Source organism: Marmota marmota, unplaced genomic scaffold (genome assembly GCF_001458135.2).
Source record: "Marmota marmota marmota unplaced genomic scaffold, marMar, whole genome shotgun sequence".
Taxonomy (NCBI): Eukaryota; Metazoa; Chordata; class Mammalia; order Rodentia; family Sciuridae; genus Marmota; species Marmota marmota.
In genome coordinates, this window is record NW_026000224.1 from 4555775 (window position 1) to 4577804 (window position 22030).

General features: G+C 52.0%; 1 protein-coding gene, 1 long non-coding RNA gene and 1 pseudogene across 3 annotated transcripts in view; 1 reads left to right on the plus strand and 2 right to left on the minus strand.

Moving 5' to 3' along the window:
- LOC125613240 overlaps positions 1–2718 on the minus strand; it is a 9290-nt gene extending 6572 nt beyond the window's left edge. The window contains exons 1-2 of one of the 2 annotated variants that reach the window (XR_007343752.1): positions 1724–2718; positions 1436–1627 (exon numbers count right to left, since the gene is read on the minus strand). This is a non-coding gene — a long non-coding RNA (uncharacterized LOC125613240). Of the gene's footprint in view, positions 1–558; positions 1348–1435; positions 1628–1723 lie in introns of those variants that run through there. The other variant, XR_007343753.1, reaches the window with a different exon arrangement.
- Positions 1–22030, minus strand: part of Dlgap2 (DLG associated protein 2) — a 476272-nt gene that overhangs the window by 332596 nt on the left and 121646 nt on the right. The window lies entirely within an intron of this gene.
- On the plus strand, positions 11843–14704 carry LOC107158173 (annotated as a pseudogene).

Genomic DNA, 22030 nt, shown 5'->3' on the forward strand with positions numbered 1-22030 from the left:
GGGAGGACAGCCTTTGGTTTACACGTGGCCCCGAGGAGCACAGACCGGGGAGGACAGCCTTGTTTTTCAGTTTGTTCTGATCTAGTGAAGGGGCTGAAGGCCTTGTTTAAAATCCGTTGCTTCTAGTGTCTTCCAGGGTGTTACGTTGAGCTGCGGCACTCCACTGCTGTGGGGCCCTCCTCACTCTGTTCGCACACCTCTTGAAAACCACAGCTTGCATGATGCAGAAGGCAGTGGCACTGGTCCAGCTTAGCCAAACCTTCTCACTCTGGGGGCTTCAATCCACAGACCCACTCTCTGGAGACCGAGCCCTAGTCACCCAGATCCTGAGACGTCACGCCAGTGCCCCTCCCCTCAGCCCCGTGCATCCTGGCATCCAGATGATCCACCTCCTGGGGTCCTCACCCTTTGAAGTAGGGATCTGCAAATGCTGGGATCACATCCCCCAGCAGGGCTGGCAGAGTCTCCACGAACTCCTGCTGTCCCCTGACACTGGTGGGTCCCCTTCACTGCAACACCTTTTTGGTACATGACTTCACGGTCACTCCAGGGCCTCACCTCCAGTTCAGCGTGGAGTCAGGAGACCATGTGTGTGGGAGGATTCTGAAAAGCCTTCGCTGTGCTCCACAGCTCACGCCAGGCAGAGTCAGAGATCCTGGTGCAGCTGGTAAACCAACCAGTGCTGCTGGAGGAAGGGTCACCCTCAATCGGCAGGGGCCCCGGGGGCCTGCGAGGACAGCAAGGGGGCAGCCCAGCTTCCTGCAGCTGCTGTAGAGTAAGAGTCACTCCCCACACACCTCCCTGCTCCCTTCCGCACAGGTCACACCGGAGCTCAGAAACCGCAGAACCAGCTTACTCCCTTATATTCTAAGACAAATACGTCAACTTCATTTGCAAGACCACCAACAGAAGTCGGCCCACCACAGAGGTACGGAAGGACTTCATGATTTAGTCTTACTTGTGAAAGATGCACCTGCTTTATAAATATTATCTTTAGTAATCAGATTTTAATATAGGCATTGACTTCCTGGCGTAGTCTTTAAATGTTGACGATTAAGATATCAAGCAACCTGATTGTTGACAACTGCTGAACAAAGTGCACAGAATGATTCCACTGCAGGGGAACCGGCATCAGCCCTCTCCTCCTCTACTCACTCAGCCATCTTGAAAGGTGATGTTGAGTTTTGTCCTCCTGGCTTTGCTGCAGGAAATCCGTGACTGGCCCTGAGCCCAAGTGTTGCCTCAGTTTACCTCCCCCCGAGCCACCCCTCCCACATCTGTGCCCAGCTGGGTAGAAGCAGCAGAAGTGGGACATACCATTCACCTCTACCAGTGCACGTATGCAGGGGCAAACACTGTGATCCATTAGACTCCAACATCAAACCAGCCACCACCCCAGACCCAGGGCTGCTAAGTTCTGGCATGAATAACTCACCTTCAAAATGCAGAAAAGTGATGCAGACATCTCTGATCTCGTCCACAGAGAGGAAGTGCTGCACTCCTTACAGGACTTTTGGTGAAGCCCGGAGTTGGGCGCGGTCTGGGCGAAGGTTCTGTAGGGGCACAGCTCTGGGCAGAGCTCTCCACCTGACCTCTGAACAAAGCCACGATGGAGACATCCAAAGGGCTAGAGGGAAGAGCAGGTCTGAGCCACCCACGTGCCCTCGTGGCACGGCAACATGTCACAGGGCACGTCCCCCAGGGACAAGAGCTGCCAGCTCACCATGCAAGAGTGCCGCATGGCAGTCAGTGAGGCGTGCTGCATGCTCTGAGGGTCGCAGCAGGAGAGAAGCAGACCAGGCACCCCACGCAAAAGACCCTTCCATAACCAAGCTTCTCCTCTGTCAGATCAGCAGGATGTCTGCAAAGGTTATTGAGGTTGGTATTTTCCTCTTTCCTGTAAATGCTAGGTTTGCACAAAAATGTATGACAGATTTAGAGTCTGTAAGCTTTTGTACAAGATATTATCTCTGTTTTCTTGGTAAAAACTTACAAGACCTGTGTATGGCCTAAAAAGGAACTGTTTTTTGTTTTTTTTTTTTTTTTTTAGAATTTAAGGGGAAAAATATCTTATGTAGACTCCTTCTATATGTAAACTTCCAAGTCCCCACTGCCCCACATGGGTATAAAGTTCAAAGAATTTCAAAAATCTCCGTCCAGAGAATGTTTTAGGCTCTCCAACAGTTTCTCTGGACCATGAGTTCAATAAACCTGCTTCCTGAAAATCCCGCAGGTGTCCGGCCTCCTCTGTTCTATTTAAAGAGATCGGGCACCCTCTCAAGATGGAACCGCCCTTCTCACAAGCTGCCACAAGAAGACAGGTGACATCTCCTGCTATGTCCATCTAAGTTTGGGGTTCAAGACTGTCCCTTTAACTCAGCTACAGCAGCTGAGGACCCGACGCTCAAAGCACCCCTCAGGCTTCAGGGTGGGAAGTCAGTAACACAAAATGAGGCACCAACAGCCTTATCACAGACCAGAAGAGATACCTAGTAGCTGTGATGTTCTACAACAGTTAAAGTTCCGTTAAAATGTGTTTCCTCTGAACTAAGATGTTTCCAGTTGATAAGTCATGTGGGTAGAAGGTGGCCAATTGAAGGTGAAGATCGTGGACTTCATTGCCTACCCCAAGTTCCTTGGCTTGGGAGCTTTGCCTTCACTGTGAGGATGAATAACGTCAGCTTCTGCCCGGAGAAAGGCCCGCTCACGACCCAGGGGTGCAGTGCAGCTGGGAGCTGCTGCCAACCCCAGCACCAGACGCCAGGGCTGCTGACCCGCTCCAGGAGCGGCCCTGCCAACCCAGCTGCAGACCCAGCTCACAGGACGACCCAGAGCAGGTGCTGGCTAGCGAACACAGATGACACCTGCTGCTGGAGGGTGTCTGGCGTGATGCCACGGAAGCCAGAAGATGCCCGTGGTTGGCCACCTCTTGGCAGCCCAGCTGCTCACGACTGAACCTCAACCCAGGCCAGGGTTAGAAGACGGGCTTCTGTGACGGGGTGTGAGGTGACAGGCTTGCCCTTCCAAAGCTGGGTGGGAAGAGGGTAGGGGCATGAGGGCAGAGGCTGGTGACCATCTCTCAGGAGGGCCAGACCGTGCAGCTTCTCATGCCCCCATCACAATTCCGTGGCAGCAGGAAATCTGCCATGGATGATACAGATCCATGATGTCACTGTCCCCTTAAAATAGATTTACAAAACAGGCAGTAGAACAGGTCATGGCTCTCCAAGGCCCGGGGCAGCAAGAGCCTGCACCTGGACACATGCACCGGCACCAGCCAGGTGAGCACCTGCTGCCATCTCCACAGCCTCTGGGAATGGGCTCAGCGGCCCTGGTGAGTGGAGATAAGGAGCACAGTGGCTGTGAGGTGGCCACCTCACCACCGGGAAGGTCCCGCCTGCCACTATGGCCACTGAACAGGCCCATGCCAGGGGCAGCGTGCTGGAGGGCAGCCAGCAGGGGCTGGCAGCCGCATCCCTTGTGTCCCTCCTCTGTTCGTGCCCATCCTTCTCCCCCAGACCCTGGACTCGCTCTCTCGGCAGCCACAACCAGCAGGAGTATCCACTGTCTTCTCTCTTTACTCTTTATTTTTTTTGAATTTATTTTTTTCCTTTTGATTGGTGCATTGTGATCACACCGTCGAGGGCTTCATTGTGACGGATTTGTGCTGCACCTAATCTCATCAGTTTCATTCTCCAGTTTACCCGCCCTGGTCTCCTCCTCTACGGCTGTCTCTTCTATTTTCATGGAATTACCCCTTTTTACTAATTCCTTTCACTCTCCAGTTTCCACAGATGAGAGGAAACATGTGACTTGACCTTCGGAGTTTGACCTATTTCACTTCACATGATGGTCTCTAGTTTCACCCATTTTCCTACAAAAACAATTTCACTTTTCTTTATAGCTCAGCAAAACTCCCTTTGTATGTACACCAGGTTTTCTGTGTCCATTCCTCTGTTGATGGGCACCCGGGCTGGTTCCATAGTGTGGCTATTGGGAATTGTGCTGCTATGAACATGGGTGTGCAAGCATCCCTGGGGGAGTGCCTTTAGTTCTCTGGGGTAAATACCCAGGAGTGGTGTGGCTGGGTCGTGCAGTGGTTCCCTGCCTAGTCTTTTGAGGAACCTCCACACCGACTTCCACAGGGGTTGCACGACTTTATTCTCCCACCGATGGTGCATGAGAGTTCCTCTCTCCCTACTGCCTCTTCAGCGTATATCGTTATTGTGTTCCTGATGACTGATCACCTGGCCTTTTCTCATCAACCTACAAGACCTTTGGCTCAACTTTCTATCACAGCTGGTGCAGGGGCCAGTACACAGTTGGAAGGTCATAAATGCTTCCTAATTTTTCTCATACCGATGACTCAGCACAGAACTCCCACTTATCCTCAGGGGATGCATTCTAAGACCCCCCAGGGGAGTCCCAAAACCAAACATGGTACCAAATGTTACACAAGCTACACCTTTCCTACACACACACATATCCTAGTCACAAATTAGACTCACCAATAAATCAGCATCTTAAAACACAGAACAATTGTGACAATGTACTGTTGGTCAGCAGCCCTCCTCTTACACTGTGGGACACTGAATAAACCCAGGGTGACTTGACCACACGCCCTGTGATCTGCCAGTAACTGGCAGCTGAGCTGAGCACTCATGGTCAGCAAGCGGGTAGACTACACGGCTAAAGGGGGGATCTACATCCCAGGTGGGACAAAATGGACCCACAAGACCTCATCATGCTCTTCAAAATGTTGCATGATGTAAAACTGATGAATTATTTATTTATGGATTTTCTCATATTTAATATTTTCAGACTGCAGTTGATCACAAGTAACCAAATCCCAGGAAAGCCAACCCCAGGTCTGTGGATGACTCTTCTCTCCTCACTGGGAGGGATCAAAGACGTGGGACTTGCCGTACCATGACCAAAACTGGGGCTGGGAAAGACATCGTGGTGCTCTAGAAAGAGCACAGGTGCAGGACGGGGCAGGGCCCCAGCACTCAGGCCCAGACTCCACTGGAGAGGACTGGAGGGGCCTCCGGTGCTACCGGGTGGCTGCACAAGAGCAGGCCACTGAGTTGCCAGGCATGGTGAGCATGTGACACAGCTGTGGCTCCCGTGGACCCTACTGTTCCTGAGATGAGAACAGGCAGAGAAGGCTGGGCCCTGAGATGCTGGCCTGAGAGCGGTCACTGACCAGAGGGCTCCCTGAGGAAGCAGGGTGCAGACCAGGGCCTATCTTTCTCGAGACCTCAGAGATGCTGGGTCTGCACCAGCCCAGAGCAGGGAGGCAGGACGTGTCCTCGGCATTGTGTAGGGCCCCCAGATACCTGGCCTCTGTGGGCCACTCACAGCCAAAAGGCTCTCCCCTCAAGACCACGTCTCTGGATTCCAGCCACTCCAGGCTGCCCTTCAGCTCAGGATGTGGACACGCCTGTCCACACGCACCACTGGGGGCAGGGGCGGGGTCCCGGAAGATCACGCGGCCCAGCGCAGTACAGCCCAGACTTCTGAGTGCCCTTAGAGTTTACCTGGGGAAGTCAAAAAGCCTTCGAACTATCTGGAATTAATTCATGAAAAAGAAATCACAGGTATATGACCAGAACTGGCAGAACTTTTCCTGAGCACCTCAAGTCACTCACCGAGGGCTCCCTACAAGCCAAACCCTAGATAGCCTCTAATCCCATTAAACTCTACTTGACACCTGTATTAGTCAACCCTTGTTGCGACAGGAAACACCCTAGGCAGCCAGCGAAAAAGGTTTTAGCTCCTGGCTCTGCAGGCTCAGAGCAAGGGCAGCTACCTGATCACCTCACCTCGGGCACGGAGTGAGTGCTCACATCTCGAGTCAGGAGGCAGTGAGGGGACCGGAGAGTCCTACCATCCCTTTCAGGGCATGACTCCAATGTCCTAGGCATTTCCTGCCAGGCTCCTAAGGTTCCTCCACCCCTGAGAGCACCACTCTGCGGACCCAGCGTCCATCAGGAAGGACCCAGGGCCTCCAATAAACTCCCGCTACCCAGACCACTGCAACATGCTGCACGCAGGGCCATGGCTCACTGCAGCAGCTCCACCACAGATGTCCCAGCCAAGTGTGTGTGTTCAGCAGGCGTACAGGTAGCTATTTAAACAGCATGCTGACAGGCAGCATATGGCAATGCTGTGCAGGTGAGCAGAGCCCCCCAAGCCCAGAGAGGCAGCTGGAAAGTCCTGAGACAGCTGTGCTGCCTTTCCTCAGGCCCAGGCAAGCCAGTGTGACGAAATGCCAGCAGAACTGGCTGGGCAGCGCAAGCCTGCATCAGACATGTGCCTCTCAGGTGCAGGCAAAGATAAGCTGCTCCCCATTCTGATCACTCCTTCAGCTCAGATAATAATTTGCAAACGTACCAAGTCTCTCCTTTGCAGGTGCCAGAGTCATGAGTGTAAGTACAGGAGATTTTGAAAATAAGATTATTGATTCATTTTGTGCTCTGGAAAAGTTGCAATGGAGGGGGTTTCTCACTTTTCACAATGCAAACTCCTAGAAGAGAAGCCATCCTACACTGTGACTCCAGGTCACGGCTCTGCTTCCCACTGCACAGTGTCTGATCACTGCACTCCGCCACCCCCACTGCGTGCTCCGTGACTCCAGGTCAGGGCTCTGCTTCCCACTGCACAGTGTCTGATCACTGCACTCAGCCACTCCCACTGCGTGCTCCGTGACTCCAGGTCAGGGCTCTGCTTCCCACTGCACAGTGTCTGATCACTGCACTCAGCCACTCCCACTGCGTGCTCCGTGACTCCAGGTCAGGGCTCTGCTTCCCACTGCACAGTGTCTGATCACTGCACTCAGCCACTCCCACTGCGTGCTCCGTGACTCCAGGTCAGGGCTCTGCTTCCCACTGCACAGTGTCTGATCACTGCACTCAGCCACTCCCACTGCGTGCTCCGTGACTCCAGGTCAGGGCTCTGCTTCCCACTGCACAGTGTCTGATCACTGCACTCAGCCACTCCCACTGCGTGCTCCGTGACTCCAGGTCAGGGCTCTGCTTCCCACTGCACAGTGTCTGATCACTGCACTCAGCCACTCCCACTGCGTGCTCCGTGACTCCAGGTCAGGGCTCTGCTTCCCACTGCACAGTGTCTGATCACTGCACTCAGCCACTCCCACTGCGTGCTCCGTGACTCCAGGTCAGGGCTCTGCTTCCCACTGCACAGTGTCTGATCACTGCACTCAGCCACTCCCACTGCGTGCTCCGTGACTCCAGGTCAGGGCTCTGCTTCCCACTGCACAGTGTCTGATCACTGCACTCAGCCACTCCCACTGCGTGCTCCGTGACTCCAGGTCAGGGCTCTGCTTCCCACTGCACAGTGTCTGATCACTGCACTCAGCCACTCCCACTGCGTGCTCCGTGACTCCAGGTCAGGGCTCTGCTTCCCACTGCACAGTGTCTGATCACTGCACTCAGCCACTCCCACTGCGTGCTCCGTGACTCCAGGTCAGGGCTCTGCTTCCCACTGCACAGTGTCTGATCACTGCACTCAGCCACTCCCACTGCGTGCTCCGTGACTCCAGGTCAGGGCTCTGCTTCCCACTGCACAGTGTCTGATCACTGCACTCAGCCACTCCCACTGCGTGCTCCGTGACTCCAGGTCAGGGCTCTGCTTCCCACTGCACAGTGTCTGATCACTGCACTCAGCCACTCCCACTGCGTGCTCCGTGACTCCAGGTCAGGGCTCTGCTTCCCACTGCACAGTGTCTGATCACTGCACTCAGCCACTCCCACTGCGTGCTCCGTGACTCCAGGTCAGGGCTCTGCTTCCCACTGCACAGTGTCTGATCACTGCACTCAGCCACTCCCACTGCGTGCTCCGTGACTCCAGGTCAGGGCTCTGCTTCCCACTGCACAGTGTCTGATCACTGCACTCAGCCACTCCCACTGCGTGCTCCGTGACTCCAGGTCAGGGCTCTGCTTCCCACTGCACAGTGTCTGATCACTGCACTCAGCCACTCCCACTGCGTGCTCCGTGACTCCAGGTCAGGGCTCTGCTTCCCACTGCACAGTGTCTGATCACTGCACTCAGCCACTCCCACTGCGTGCTCCGTGACTCCAGGTCAGGGCTCTGCTTCCCACTGCACAGTGTCTGATCACTGCACTCAGCCACTCCCACTGCGTGCTCCGTGACTCCAGGTCAGGGCTCTGCTTCCCACTGCACAGTGTCTGATCACTGCACTCAGCCACTCCCACTGCGTGCTCCGTGACTCCAGGTCAGGGCTCTGCTTCCCACTGCACAGTGTCTGATCACTGCACTCAGCCACTCCCACTGCGTGCTCCGTGACTCCAGGTCAGGGCTCTGCTTCCCACTGCACAGTGTCTGATCACTGCACTCAGCCACCCCCACTGCGTGCTCCGTGACTCCAGGTCAGGGCTCTGCTTCCCACTGCACGGTGTCTGATCACTGCACTCAGCCACCCCCACTGCGTGCTCCGTGACTCCAGGTCAGGGCTCTGCTTCCCACTGCACAGTGTCTGATCACTGCACTCAGCCACCCCCACTGCGTGCTGTTTGGCTTCAAAGCCCCAACGTGTAAGGCTATTGCCGCCACTTGAGTTTGGGCATCCCACTTCATAGTCACACCCCAAAGCAAGCAGGAAGCTTTGGCAGCACCACTGATCCTCTGCAGGCACTCACCCAGGTGCCGTGTACTGTGTGATTCTTCCTAATCTCTTCCTAATCGTTACTTGTTCCTGAGGTGAGAAGAGCTGAGCTGTCAGTCTTTCTACCATCATGAGCCTGTGGCTTTGTAGTGACGGCAAGGGTGTGCTCGCCTCTGTCCAGTGGCTATGTCCAGCAGAAACAAGTCTGTCCCATGGAGTAGGATACAAGTGGAATTTGGGGAACAGAACAGTGGAGTTGTTCTTGGGTAGGGGCTGCGATGTGCTGCAGCCACAACAGCCATGGTACAGGAGGTGGGCAGCTGTGCTGAGCCTCCAAGCCATTCACCAGGGTCTTTCAGCAGCATGGAGCCTGGGGCCAGAGACCTGCCCACTTTGAGGGCCTGCCCACTTTAAGGACCTCTGGGAGGCAGATGAGGCCAGGTCTGGGCCTCCAGAGAGCCTCTGTGTGCCATTGATGGCTGCTGTCCCCAGTCCCCACCTGAACATGTGAATGGGTTACACCAATGATCAGGGTGGCTCCCTGGCACACTCACAGGGGGCACTGTGGGAGGACAGCCTGGTTGCTCTCTGGGTCCTCGAGTAACCTGTCTCAGCAAAGCAACCTGGTGGCCACCTGACCTGAGGGCCCCAGTCTCACAGTGCAGTGGGCAGGCATGGAAGTGGCCCTGGCAGGGACCCTGACACACAGGTATCTCTCGAATGACCAATGCTGACTATCCTGCCTAAGGTTTTGACACTGTGACAAATGGCAAGACAGAACAGGGTCCTGCCTCACTGATCCATCTGTTAGAACAAATCCAGCTGCAGCCCGTCAGAGCTGTCACATCCTGCTCCCAGACACCACTGGTGGTTGAGCTGGGCCATCACCTGGGTGGGCGCTGTCCACCAGCACAAGGTGCCTCATCACCAGCCACGTAGGAAACGGTGTATTCCGTCCCCACTGCTCCACACGGACTCTTTAAAATGCCCTAGCCACAAAATCAGAGGAGCACAAATTCTTATGTTGCCGGGCTCAGATTCAACCAAAAACCTCACCTCTGTGATCACAAAGAACTTCAGTTACAAACCAGTCAGTTCCTCCCACGTGGAGAGGCTCTGTGACAGCTGGAAGACTTGACGGGCCACAGAGCCAGCCAGCTCTCAGAAGGCCTCCCCGCCCCTGTGGGCAGGATACTCTGAGGCATCTCAGTCTGGATGGGGCTTGTCCCTGCAACACTCACTCATGAGGGTCTCCAGGGGGCCAGCAGGTTTCGTCCCTTCAGCATGGAATGCAACTGAGGACACAGGTCTCCTCCTGGGATGTAACAAAGCAGGCCAGGATGCCTGTGACCAAGGCTGCTGGTAAACAGGCCCTGACCTGCAAGTCCCAACAGGCAGGAGTGAACGAGCCTGTCTCCTACCCCCCAAGGTACCAGAGAGCAAGCATGGCAGTCCAGAGGTCATCTTCCTGCCTCCTGCAGAGGCAGCACCCGGGAGGCAACACCTTATAGCTGCAAGGAGACGGCACACGCACAGCCCCGGGAGCTGAATGGACACCACGGGCGACTTGTGGAGCCTGGTGCCATGGCTGGCAGCCTCCTACCATAGGTCTCCACCGGAAGCCGAGTTCTGATTCTGCTGGCTGCAAGAGAGCACAGCACGTTCCCAGGAATTCATGTCTAGATGACCACACTTCAGCTTGAGGAGAGGACCGTCCAGAGAAGCTGGACCTGTGCTGAGGCATATACCTGGGGTGTTCCATAGTAGGGGTGCCAAACACTTTCAGGACCTTGCTAAGGCGTGCATTCTGGGCATTCCTGAAGACAGCACTTGGGGTGGACTCCTCCAACCGTGTAGGGGACACTGGTGGGTGTGGAAGCCCGCCAGCTTCTACCTTGTGATGAGGTCAGCAGTCTAGACCACTATGCCACAAGCTCCTCTCAGATGTGCCACGAATGTTTGGTTCTGAAGTGGTCCAAGGTCACAGGAAGACAGGGCTGGTGCAGAAAGGTCCTCTGACCTCCCTGTCCTTACCTCCATGGGTGCATCCCAGTCAACTGCAGCACAGCACCAGGTGTACAGGGCACTGCCCACTGTGTCCTGTGTGCAACTCACAACCAGCACCCAGGCAGGGCACAGTCATCCAGAGATCCCCCTCCGTGCCCCTGCAGGCAGCCACAGCCCAGCTGGTGATCTTTGATCATGATGCCATATTCACTTTTCATTAAGGCTAAGTGCACAAACCCGTGACAGTGACTGGCATGACCACTGAGCTATAAGGCTGTACCAGGGCATGGAGCCTTGCCAGCACAATGTCCAACTGGCATCAGGGAAAGTTCCTGGGCATACTCAATATGCCTGAGACAGTGAAATGGGTCTACACCAAGTCTGACCCCAAAGCACAGCATGAGCTCTGCACACAGTCAGTCCTCCCCTGGTGGTTCTAGATCTGCTGGTGGACTTCTAATTCTGCTCCACAGCAATGGACGCTCCAAGTCAACCAAATCACCCACACACTCGGAGAGCTGCAGCCTGCCTACTACTCTGCCAATAACAATGATCCCCAAATGCAAATTAAGTCCATAATGAAACATCACTTTATCTTATCAGATTTTTGAAGATAAGAGACAAAATCAGAAGAGCAAAATGATGATTAAGCACCCAAGGATCCCTTGTGTCTGCCAGTGGCCGCGCAAGCCCGCAGACCTGGCCGTGGTGTGGAAGCCCCAGTCTGTTCTCACGCAGGGAGGGTTCTAGAGGATGTGGGCTCACGCAGAAAACTCTTTAGGAAATGGAGGCTTTGCTTTAGTAGCGTGGAAACCACAAACTGGACGCAGTCAGACATGTATCTCGTACCTAGTGCCAGGCGCCATGGTGGGGATGAAGCACTGGTGTGAAGGAGGGGAGGTAGCACAAGACAAGAAGACCCAGGCAGGGACGTGTGACCAGGCAGCATGCAGAACAAAAGGCTTCACTTGACATGAGTGGACCAGAGGAGAGAGCTACCCCCACCACCTCAGGTGACCCGTGTGCACCATTACACTGGAGCCCGCGGAGGAGGCCCCAGACACCCCTGGGAGCAGTGGCCCAGGACACTATGCAGGACAGAGGAGCCCCCCCGGGCCCAGCTGACCCTGCACAGTGGAGGTGCTGGTGAAGAGGGTGGCTCCATATCAGATGTCAAGAAGGTCTGTCATGCAGCAGTGGGCAGGGCACTGCACAGACGCCAGAGAAGTGCTCAGCGAGGCGCTCCCACCTGCCACTCTGCACGAGGACACTGCAGCAAGAGCCCTGCACCCCACACGGAGGAGCCCTGAGAGAGGCCCCTGTAGGAACTGGGGCCACGAGGTGTCAGATAAGCCAGAGATCGCCCACTTCACACTGCCAGTAACAGTGGCTCCAAACGTGAGCTCTGGCAGGGCCTCGGCTGCAGGAGCCATAGAGGGCAGTGTTGTCCCTGCGACTGGATGTACACACATGCAACATGTTGTGTGTTCTGATGATAGGCCCTCAGCCACCATCACGTGAGGGGTGGCTAGGAAGCCCTGAGACTGCCTTTGGGAAGTCCCTCCAGAGCCCTGGCCTGGAGGCGCAGCCCGGGGAGGGGACAGGGGAGTGTGAATGTGGGCTGGGCACCCATAGGAAACAGGTTGCCATTTGGATGAGGCCAGCGCAGATGGAAAGAGAAGCCCCTGCTGGTGGCTTGCAGCCATGTTCCATGCCAGAACACCACCCTGGGGCTCAGACATCAGTGAGATGCCCACATCACAGGCTAGCAAAGGGCCTTTGTCACAGTGGGGTACGGAAGGCCCGTCACTGAACATGGCTGACTTGATTGTCCGTCCTAGCTCTTCAGACACGGGGTACACAGCCTCCACCTCACCAGGCCCTGCACATGGGAAAGGCCCGTCCCCACCCAGGACCAGGTCCAGTCCACCTGGCTGCCAGTTCACCAGCCCTCAGGCCCTCCTGCCCATCAGCCAGGTGGCAGCTCCTCACGTCTCTCATCCCTTCTTTCCTGTCCCTTTCAGAGATGGGAACGGACTTAGGACTTCGGGCCATGTCCTGGTCACTGGGCCCAGGCTCCATGTCCCACGTCACAGTCACCCATAGGCCTCAGCACCTAGCCCAGGAAGGGAGACCCACTGTGACTCTCAGTGCTGTGTGGGAGCATGCTGTGAGTCTGCTGAGGAAGGTCACACTGAATGTTTTCCTACTAGCATCCAGGCCCCTTTCAAAGCTGGCTCTCTTTTAATAGTGAATTGTTCATTTCTTGCACACCATTTTCTCAGCATGCATCTAGTTAAGAGAGTTTAATAGGGCTATCTCAACAAGATCTCTCCCCCTTCAATCACCGACGAGGCCAAAGGACCACGATGAAACGTTCTTTGAATGCCAGCCGGAGAAATCCTGTCTGGATGGCATGGTCTGAGATCATCACAGTGACAACTGAGGAGCCTGGGGCCTGACCAGCAAGGTGCCAGGGCTGGCCTCACCCTCCACCTGTGTGGAGGCTTGTTCACTGCTCTGACCAAAAGACTCAACAAGAACAACACAGAAGAGGGAACATTTATTTGGGGCTTGTGGTTTCAGAGGTCTCAGTCCATAGATGGCTGCCAGCCCATGGCTCTGGGCTTCAGATGAGGCAGAACATCTTAGAGGATGTTCTTTCCCTTAGAGGAAAGGCATGGCAGAGGAGAGCAGCTCAGGACATGGCACTAGGAAGCAGAGAGACAGTGCTGCTCGCCAGGACAAGATATAAACCCCCAAGGCATGGCCCCAGAGACCTACCTCCTCCAGCCACACCCACCTGCCTCCAGTTACCACCAGGTAATCCTTATCAGTGAATGATCCACTGATTAGGTCACAATCTAATCATCTCACTTCTGAAAATTCTTGCATCATTTCACGTATAAGTTTTGGGGACACCTCTTATTAAACCGTAACAATACCCCTCAACCACAACCTCATCTACCATTCCTGGGGCTTGTATCTACAAGGGACAAGGGCATCGGCTGACTTAGATGGATGGGGCTTGAGGCTCAGGTAAGGGCTCAGCAGGGTCCCTGGAATGTGGCCCGAGCCTTGTAACTCAGTGCACAGGAACAGTACACCCACCAGGGCACGGGCACGGGGCTCACGCGTCCGCCTTCTAAGCACAAGGGACACTCACACACACTTGGCTTTGGGAACTCGAGGGGGGTGCGTTTGTTCTTCAAGGTGTCTGTCTCTTGCATATGCAGTCTCAGCCCCTGGCCACACGCACATTAGAAAGCCCGCCCTGACTTCACTGCCACCGCGGGGGTGGATAGTGCCTTCAAGGAGGTCAAGCTCTCTGGCTACAGAGGGAAGCGTATGGTCCTCTTTTTCTACCCACTGGACTTCACTTTTGTGTGCTCCACAGAGATCGTCACTTCAGCGAACATGCTGAGGACTTGAGCAAGCTGGGCTGCGAGGTGCTGGGTGTCTCCGTGGACTCTCTGTTCACCCACTTGGCTTGGATCAACCCCCTGTGGAAGCAGGGAGGCTTGGGCCCCCTGAATATCCCCCGGCTTGCTGATGTGACCAGAAGCTTGTCCCATAATTATGGTGTGCTGAAAGGTGGTGAGGGCATTGCCTACAGGGGCCTCTCGGTCACTGATGGCAAAGGAGTCCTTCGCCAGGTCACTGTCAGTGATCTGCCCATGGGGCGCTCTGAGGATGAGGCTTTGTGGCCAGTCCAGGCCTCAGTGCCCAGATGAGCATGGGGAAAGTTTGTCCCACTGGCTGCAAGTCTGGCAGTGAACAATCAAGCCCCACGTGGATGACAGCCAGGGATATTTTTCCAAGCACAACTAGCCTGTGTCCTTGGATTCCATCTGTGCCCCTACCGGGGTGCTCTGTGCTGACCCAGGAAAGGCAGGACCTGCCCCTTCCAAACTCCAGAGTATGGGGGAGGGCTGGTAAACCAGGCCCAGGCTTTCCACGTCTCATCCCCTACCTGGGATCTGGTTAATAGTGACCCCTTTTTATCCAACTGGGTACAGGCACATAGGGGACCAATAAACATTAAGAACATAAAAAAAAAAAAAAAAAAAAAAAAAGACAGTGCCCATCTCCCACACAGCCCCTTCTGAGCCCAGGGGCATTGGCGTCACCTCCCACAGCCCTTAGGTCAGCTGTGAATTACAGGGTTTTGTAATTGCTTCTTCAGCTTGAAACAGGCCTGGGACCTTGGGGAGAATTCAGATTTGTGTTCACTCTGGAGCAAAGCAGTAAAAGGAAAGTTCAACTGTCACGCTCAGGAGTCTTGGGACCTGCAGGGCTTGGTGCTGCCCTGAACACTGCGGCTGAGGCAGGCGAGCACACACTCGGTTCTGAACTTAAGAACACCTCGTGGTCTTCTCTGGCATCTTGGTTACTGGCTCTAGAACCAGTGACCTACTCAACATTTCATATGTAAAGAGTACTTTATAATCAAAGGCAGTTTCTGTGACCAATAAATGTTTTATTTCCAAAAATACCTTTCTGCAGGAAAAGTTTGAGAAAGTTCAACATTAAGATTTCATCAAAGGACTGGCTGGAAAAGGATAAATATTAGCAATCAGGAGATGGCATGAGACTTTTTGTTCAGAAAGTGCTCTCCAGGCTGCTGAAGGAAGTGCAGCCCTGTCACTGGGTTCCAGAGGGAACCAAGAGAGGCCCAGGTGGGGCACCCCTCTTGTGGTCACCACAAAATGAGGGGAACACTGAAACCACCCTCCCCAAAGTCCACAGTGGCAAGTAACCAGCAAAGGACATTTCCTCGTGAACAACCGTTGACCTGGGGGTGGAGACTGTGGTACCGCCAGCTCTGCTTGGCCGCCCAGAAGTACCTGCAGAGAAGTGGACAGACAGGTGGACATCACAGTCACACACAGTACCTGGAGAGAAGTGGACAGACAGGTGGACATTATGGCCACACAGAACCCAGGGAGAAGGAATTCCACCCTGCAGCTCACAGAGAGACCAGAGAAGCACAAACAAGAGGAGACGCAGCAGCAGGACATCTGGGTGACCAAAACACAGCAACAAGGTGGCAGAACATGCCTGCCGACATCCACTCAGGACCCCGAGTCACAGGACAGGGACACCCATCCCCAGCACGCCTGCTGTCTCCAGAGAGCCTGCTCAAGCGGAGCAGGGTCAAAGGCATGACGAGGGAGGCAGGAAGGAAACTGCAGAGGAAGATGTCCACAGCCGTCACAGCAGCGCAGAAGACGTGCGGCCAGGCGCTGCCACACCACACACACGTGGGCGGAGACTTGACCAGCCACTGGAGGAGACCCCAGGGCGTTCAGAGGACGACGAGACCAGGAAAGCGGCACACAGGAGGGAGGCACCCTCTGCGCCTGCAGAGCAAAGCGCAGGAAGAGAACAATCGTAGGAGCACAGCAAGTGGAGGCAGGCAGCACCCTGGGTGGGACCAGAGGCACTGGCAAGGAGAGACTGAGGTCACCTCTGAGAGGACACACTGACTCTAACTCAGTTTGCAGAGACGACTGGCACCAAGAAGCCCTGAAGATGAGGCTGGCTCAAGCACATTCCGTCAAAAGCCACCCATCAGGGAGGCACCACCCACCCCAGAGGCCCTGGGGACCGAGCCCAGCCCCCATGCCCAGTCATTAAGCCCCAGGTCTCTGGAAATGCCACACCACGTGCCCTGCACCGTCCCCATCCAGGAGAATCACGGCAAAGACAAGGGAACCACATGCCCAGAGCCCCAAGGAAAGAATGAGTATGAACCCAGGATTCAAAAGAAGTCCCGTTTCCTTAAGCATAAAAGTTCCAAAAAAAAAAAATCCTTAAATGAACACCCCTGGCCATGTTGAAAAGAGCCACTTAATGATAAAATCAACCAACCCGGAGATCAAAATAAAGAAGTCACGATGGAAAAGCCACCATGAGAAGACAGGTCTGAGGAAACTGACTGGAAATAAACAACCAGCTTTTGCAGGGCTGGGCTCTCTGCTGCAGACCCAGCAACCCCTGGCCTGCACTCACATTCAAGCACGTGTGCATGTGTTTGTGTGCACATCTGTATACAATGCATGTGTGTACATGAGTGAACACGCACACAGGTACATGTGTGCATGTGTTAGAGTGTGTGTGCCTATACATAGTGTATATGTGTGCATACACTTGCATGTGTATACATGTGTTTCGGTGTATACTCATGTTTACACATGTGCATGTATATATAGATCTGTGTGCACACATGCATACACAAATGTGTGTGTCATGTGCCTGCACATGTGCATATGTATGTGTTTCTGTGTCTGTGTTTGTGTGCATCTGTGTATGCACACATATACTTAAATTTTTGAAGTAGAGGGTAAAACCCAGGAGAAATGTAAGAATGGAACTCTGAGTTTTAAATTTTCTCTCCTTTTATGCTTAGGCTTTTTAAGGCATTGTATCTACTGGGATGGAGACGCATTCATGTGAGGCACAGCACTGACTTTCATGTGTCATCAACTTATTCATCAAATGAAAACCCAATAAACCACATGCTCCCTTACACACGTGCACACCACAGCTGGCCAGCATTTTCCAGCGCACTTGTGACCACAGAGCTATGCACAGGGTGTCAGATGGTTCTTCCTGGGAGGAGCATGGGACGCTCCTGCCGACCTCTTTGCCAGTTTCTGTACTGGCTCAGTGTCTTATAATCTATATTGCTTTTCACTGAAAATCAGGTGATTTGATAATAAAAAGGGAAAACATCAAGTAAAACCATTCAAATGTTCTAAATATTTAAACAGCATTTGTAAGTTAAAAATTTTTTCTAATGAGTTATTTGAACATTTTGATTCATTTATCATGTAAATTGATAGGAAATGATTTTTCAGTCTAAGACATGAAGTCTAAAAGCATACTTCCAAGCAGAGCTGACTTGGACTCTGAGCCAGTCAGTAGCAAAGGACCTTTCACAAAACTGGGGTCTACAAATCCGCGTCCTGACGCGTGTTCCAAGTTAACCCGTCCACGAGGCATACACGTCCACTGGTCCATCATGTGTGTGGGTCTCTTCTGTTGTCCCCCTCTGCTGAGAATGCTGCAGCTGGTGATTGGATCATGATCCTGGTGCACAGGAAGCCCTGTTACCCTCAGGTAGATTCCAGGTCTGTGACAGTTCCACAGAGAAACTCTGGGAATGGTGTAAAACCAGCCACATTAATGTCCAGGTAGACCTCTGCCAAGGGCACTTAACCCATCCTTGGGGTTTTCTTCATTTCACTGCAAATTGCTCTGACCATCAACAACCCAGGCTGGAAACTGAGCACTACAACAGCAGGCACAGCCAACTGAGGGTTCCCTGGACTCACAGAGATCCGGATCCTCAGGATGCTTTTATTTCTGTGCAGTGCTGGGGAATGAACCAAGGCCCTTGAGCACACAAGGCAAGTGCCCTACCGCTGGGCTGCATCCCAGCCTTCCTTGGAGTACGCTAAAGTAGGTTCTTTTCAGAAGACTCTGAAGTACCTGTACCTCCTGCAAAGACCCATCTTTGGGATCTCTATAGGTAACAAGGTTTAACCTTTCTCTCAGTTGGGAACTCACTGAGACTCTCTGCTCACGCAGAGAAGGCATCTCACTACCAGCCACCTTCAGCTTAGGGTGCAAGCCGTGCTCTGCACTCTCCACCCCAGCTACAGCCTTGGTGTGCAGCCACAGGCTCCAGACAGCAGTCTGGCAGCACTGCTCAGAGCCCCCCGCTGCAGAAGCAGGGGCCCATCCGGCAGTCAGACCCTGTTTCCCCAAGTGACATCTGGACCCAAGACCTCTGGTCTCCAAACAAACATCAGTGACCCCAAGGGCAAGCACAGGTAGGTGTTCTGGAGGAGGGCTCACAGCCTCCACCTGTACCCAGGGGATAACAGAAGCTGCTGGCCAGGAAGACTTGCATGCTGCCAGAGATGCTCTTGCCTCCTACGAGAGCTCCGCTGGCCTGGAGCAAGACCAGGGTTCCCTGGGGCCTGGAGACCTCAGGACACAGTTCAACAAACTGTCTTCAATGAATATGTGGCTGGTTTCCTCCTGAGTCTGGTGCCAGGTAACTAACAGTGGGCTTGCCCTCTTCTGTCCAAGGCCAGTTCACAAAGGGAAGGGCAGGGGTTCCTGTGGGTCCCTGGATGACGGCCAGAGAAAGGAGATTTCCTCTCTTCCTTAGTAATCTGTATCGTCCACACTTGAAGCACTGACCCTCCAGGGTGACACATGCACAGCTTGCTAGGCATTTCTACTTGTGCTGATACTGAAGTGGCACCCCCTTTCTCCACAGAGAAGTCTTCATGGGCTTCTCCAGAAATCTTCACCATGGCTGATTTTAGGACTGTCATCAAAAGAGTCTCTGCAAAAGAGTTCAATGTAGATAAACTTCCAATTTTCATGTTGCCCTGTTTTACTTGGCCACTGGCTGGAAAGAAAGCAGCACTCCAGGTGCAGGACACCCCCTCACTAGTTTTTCACAAACATGTATCTACTATAGTAGTTTGTAGAAATGTGTAAACCAGGCCTCTGGCCTTGAGCTAGGGCTTCATAGAGGTGTCTACATTTCTAAAATAAGCAAACTTACCAATTGGGCTCCATGGTAACAGCTGGCAGGGGGAGGAAAGGAAGGAGAAGCTCTCCCCTTCTCAGGTGTGGTCCTTGAAGGGTTAACTTGCCCAGAGCAGTGAAAGAAAAGCTGCTTTTATGTGAACTTCTGCAGACTGTGAACTCCTGAGCCCCTCCCTTACGTGCTGGGTGTAAAACTCTGAAACTCCCTGAACTCGGGGTTCAGGGGACTGATTCATTTTAGCAAAAGCTGTGCCCTGAGCCTGGCTGCAGCCAAATAAACTTCATACATGTACTTCGGATTTCCTGCTGCCAATAAAGGGTATCATGGGCCAGGGACGCCTGAGTTCAGCAGAACCACCCTCTTGCCCTATGCGGATAGCCAGGTCTGAGTAGCCAGTGGGGCGCACCCAGGATGCAGAAGCCCCCGCCTTCCCGGCCTTCCACAGTGCCTCCACCTCTGGGGAGGAGCACTCCTGCATCTCGCACAGAGGAGGCCAGGCCTGGGCAGCAGTGCGGCTCAGACAGCTGGTATATCTGGTGGAAACAGTAAGATCTACCCAAGCAAACTAACAAACAAACAGACAACTACTAAACTAAGACAACTATTAGACCAAGAAGGGGACTTGGTTTCAGTTATAGGGAATATGAATATTGTCAATTAGAAAGACCATCCACAAATAAAATATTCAGTAGCAAAACTGTAAGATCTCATTGATATCCAACAGGAAATGCTCCTATCAAATAACTACAGTTAGATTTTAACTTCTTAAAGTAAAAAAAAAAAAAAACTCTACAAAAACCAGAGAACTTCATATAAGTGTGACCCACTTCTACCAAATGGTGTTTTATTTTCAGTTATTTTTCTATTGATTTAAAAAAAAATAAATGATAGCGGAATGCATTACAATTCTTATTACACATATGCAGCACAATTTTCCATATATCTGGTTGTATATAAAGTATGTTGACACCAATTCATGTCTTCATACATGTACTCTGGATGATGATGACTATCACATCACACCACCCTTGCTAACGCCCTGCCCTCTCCCTTCCCCTCCCACCCCTCTGCCCTATCTAGAGTGCATCTATTCCTCCCATGCTCCCCCTCCCTACCCCACTATGAATTAGCCTCCTTATGTCAGAGAAAACAATTGGCATTNAAAACATTCAGCATTTGTTATTTGAGGATTGGCTAACTTCACTTATCATTATCTTCTCCAACACCATCCATTTACCTGCAAATGCCATGATTTTATTCTCTTTTATTGCTGAATAAAATTCCATGTGTATATATGCCACATTTTTTTATCCATTCATCTACTAAAGGGCATCTAAGTTGGTTCCACAGTTTAGCTATTGTGAACTGTGCTGCTATAAACATTGATGTGGCTGTGTCCCTGTAGTATGCTGATTTTAAGTCCTTTGGGTTAGACTGAGGAGAGGGATAGCTGGGTCAAATGGTCACCCATAAAATAAAGGCATTTCTGTATATCAGTGAAAAATCCTCTGAGAAGGAAATGAGAAAAACTACCCCATTTACAATAACCTCAAAAAATAAAAATAAAATACATGGGAATCAACTTAAAAAAAAAAAAAGAGGTGAAAGATCTATACAATGAAAACTACAGAACCCTAAAGAAAGAAATCAAAGAAGATCTTAGAAGATGGAAAGATCTACCTTCCTCTTGGATAGGCAGAATTAATATTATCAAAATGACCACACTACCAAAAGCACTATACAGGTTTAATGCAATTCCGATCAAAATCCCAATGGCATTCCTTATAGAAATAGAAAAAGCAATCATTAAATTCATCTGGAAAAATACAAGACCCAGAATAATAAGAGTGAAGCAGGTGGCATCACTATACCAGACATTAAACTATACTACAGAGCAATAGTAACAAACACAGCATGGTATTTGGCACCACAACAGACGACTGGTAGACCAATGGTATAGAATAAAGGACACAGAGACTAACCAACCCACAAAATTAAAATTATCTTATATTAGACAAAGGCACCAAAAACATACACTGGAGAAAAGATGGCCTCTTCAACAAATGGTGCTGCGAAAACTGGAAATCCATATGCAACAAAATGAAATTAAACCCCTATCTCTCACCATGCATAAAACTTAACTCAAAATGGATCAAGGACCTAGGAATTAAACCAGAGACTCTGTGTCTAATAGAAGAAACAGTAGGCTTAATCTTCATCATGTGGGATTAGGCCCCAACTTCCTTAATAAGACTCCTATAGCACAAGAATTAAAACCAAGAATCAAACTAAAATGTTTCTTCTCAGCAAAAGAAACAATCTGTGAGGTGAACAGAAAACCTACATCCTGGGAGCAAATTTTTACCCCTCACACATCAGATAGAGCACTAGTCTCTAGGATATATAAAGAACTCAAAAAGCTAAACACTGAAAAAAACAAATAACCCAATCAATAAATGGGCCAAGGACCTGAACAGACACTTTACAGAAGAAGATATACAATCAATCAACAAATATATGAAAAAAATGCTCATCATCACTAGCAATCAGAGAAATGCAAATCAAAACAACTCTAAGATACCATCTCACTCCAGTCAGAATGGCAGCTATTAAGAAGACAAACAACAATAAGTGTTGGCGAGGATGTGGGGAAAAGGCACACTCATACATTGCTGGTGGGACTGCAAATTGGTGCAGCCAATATGGAAAGCAGTATGGAGATTCCTTGGAAATCTGGGAATGGAACCAAATGGTGTTTTAAATATTAGAATCCAATTTTTTTTTTTTTTTTTTTTTTTTTT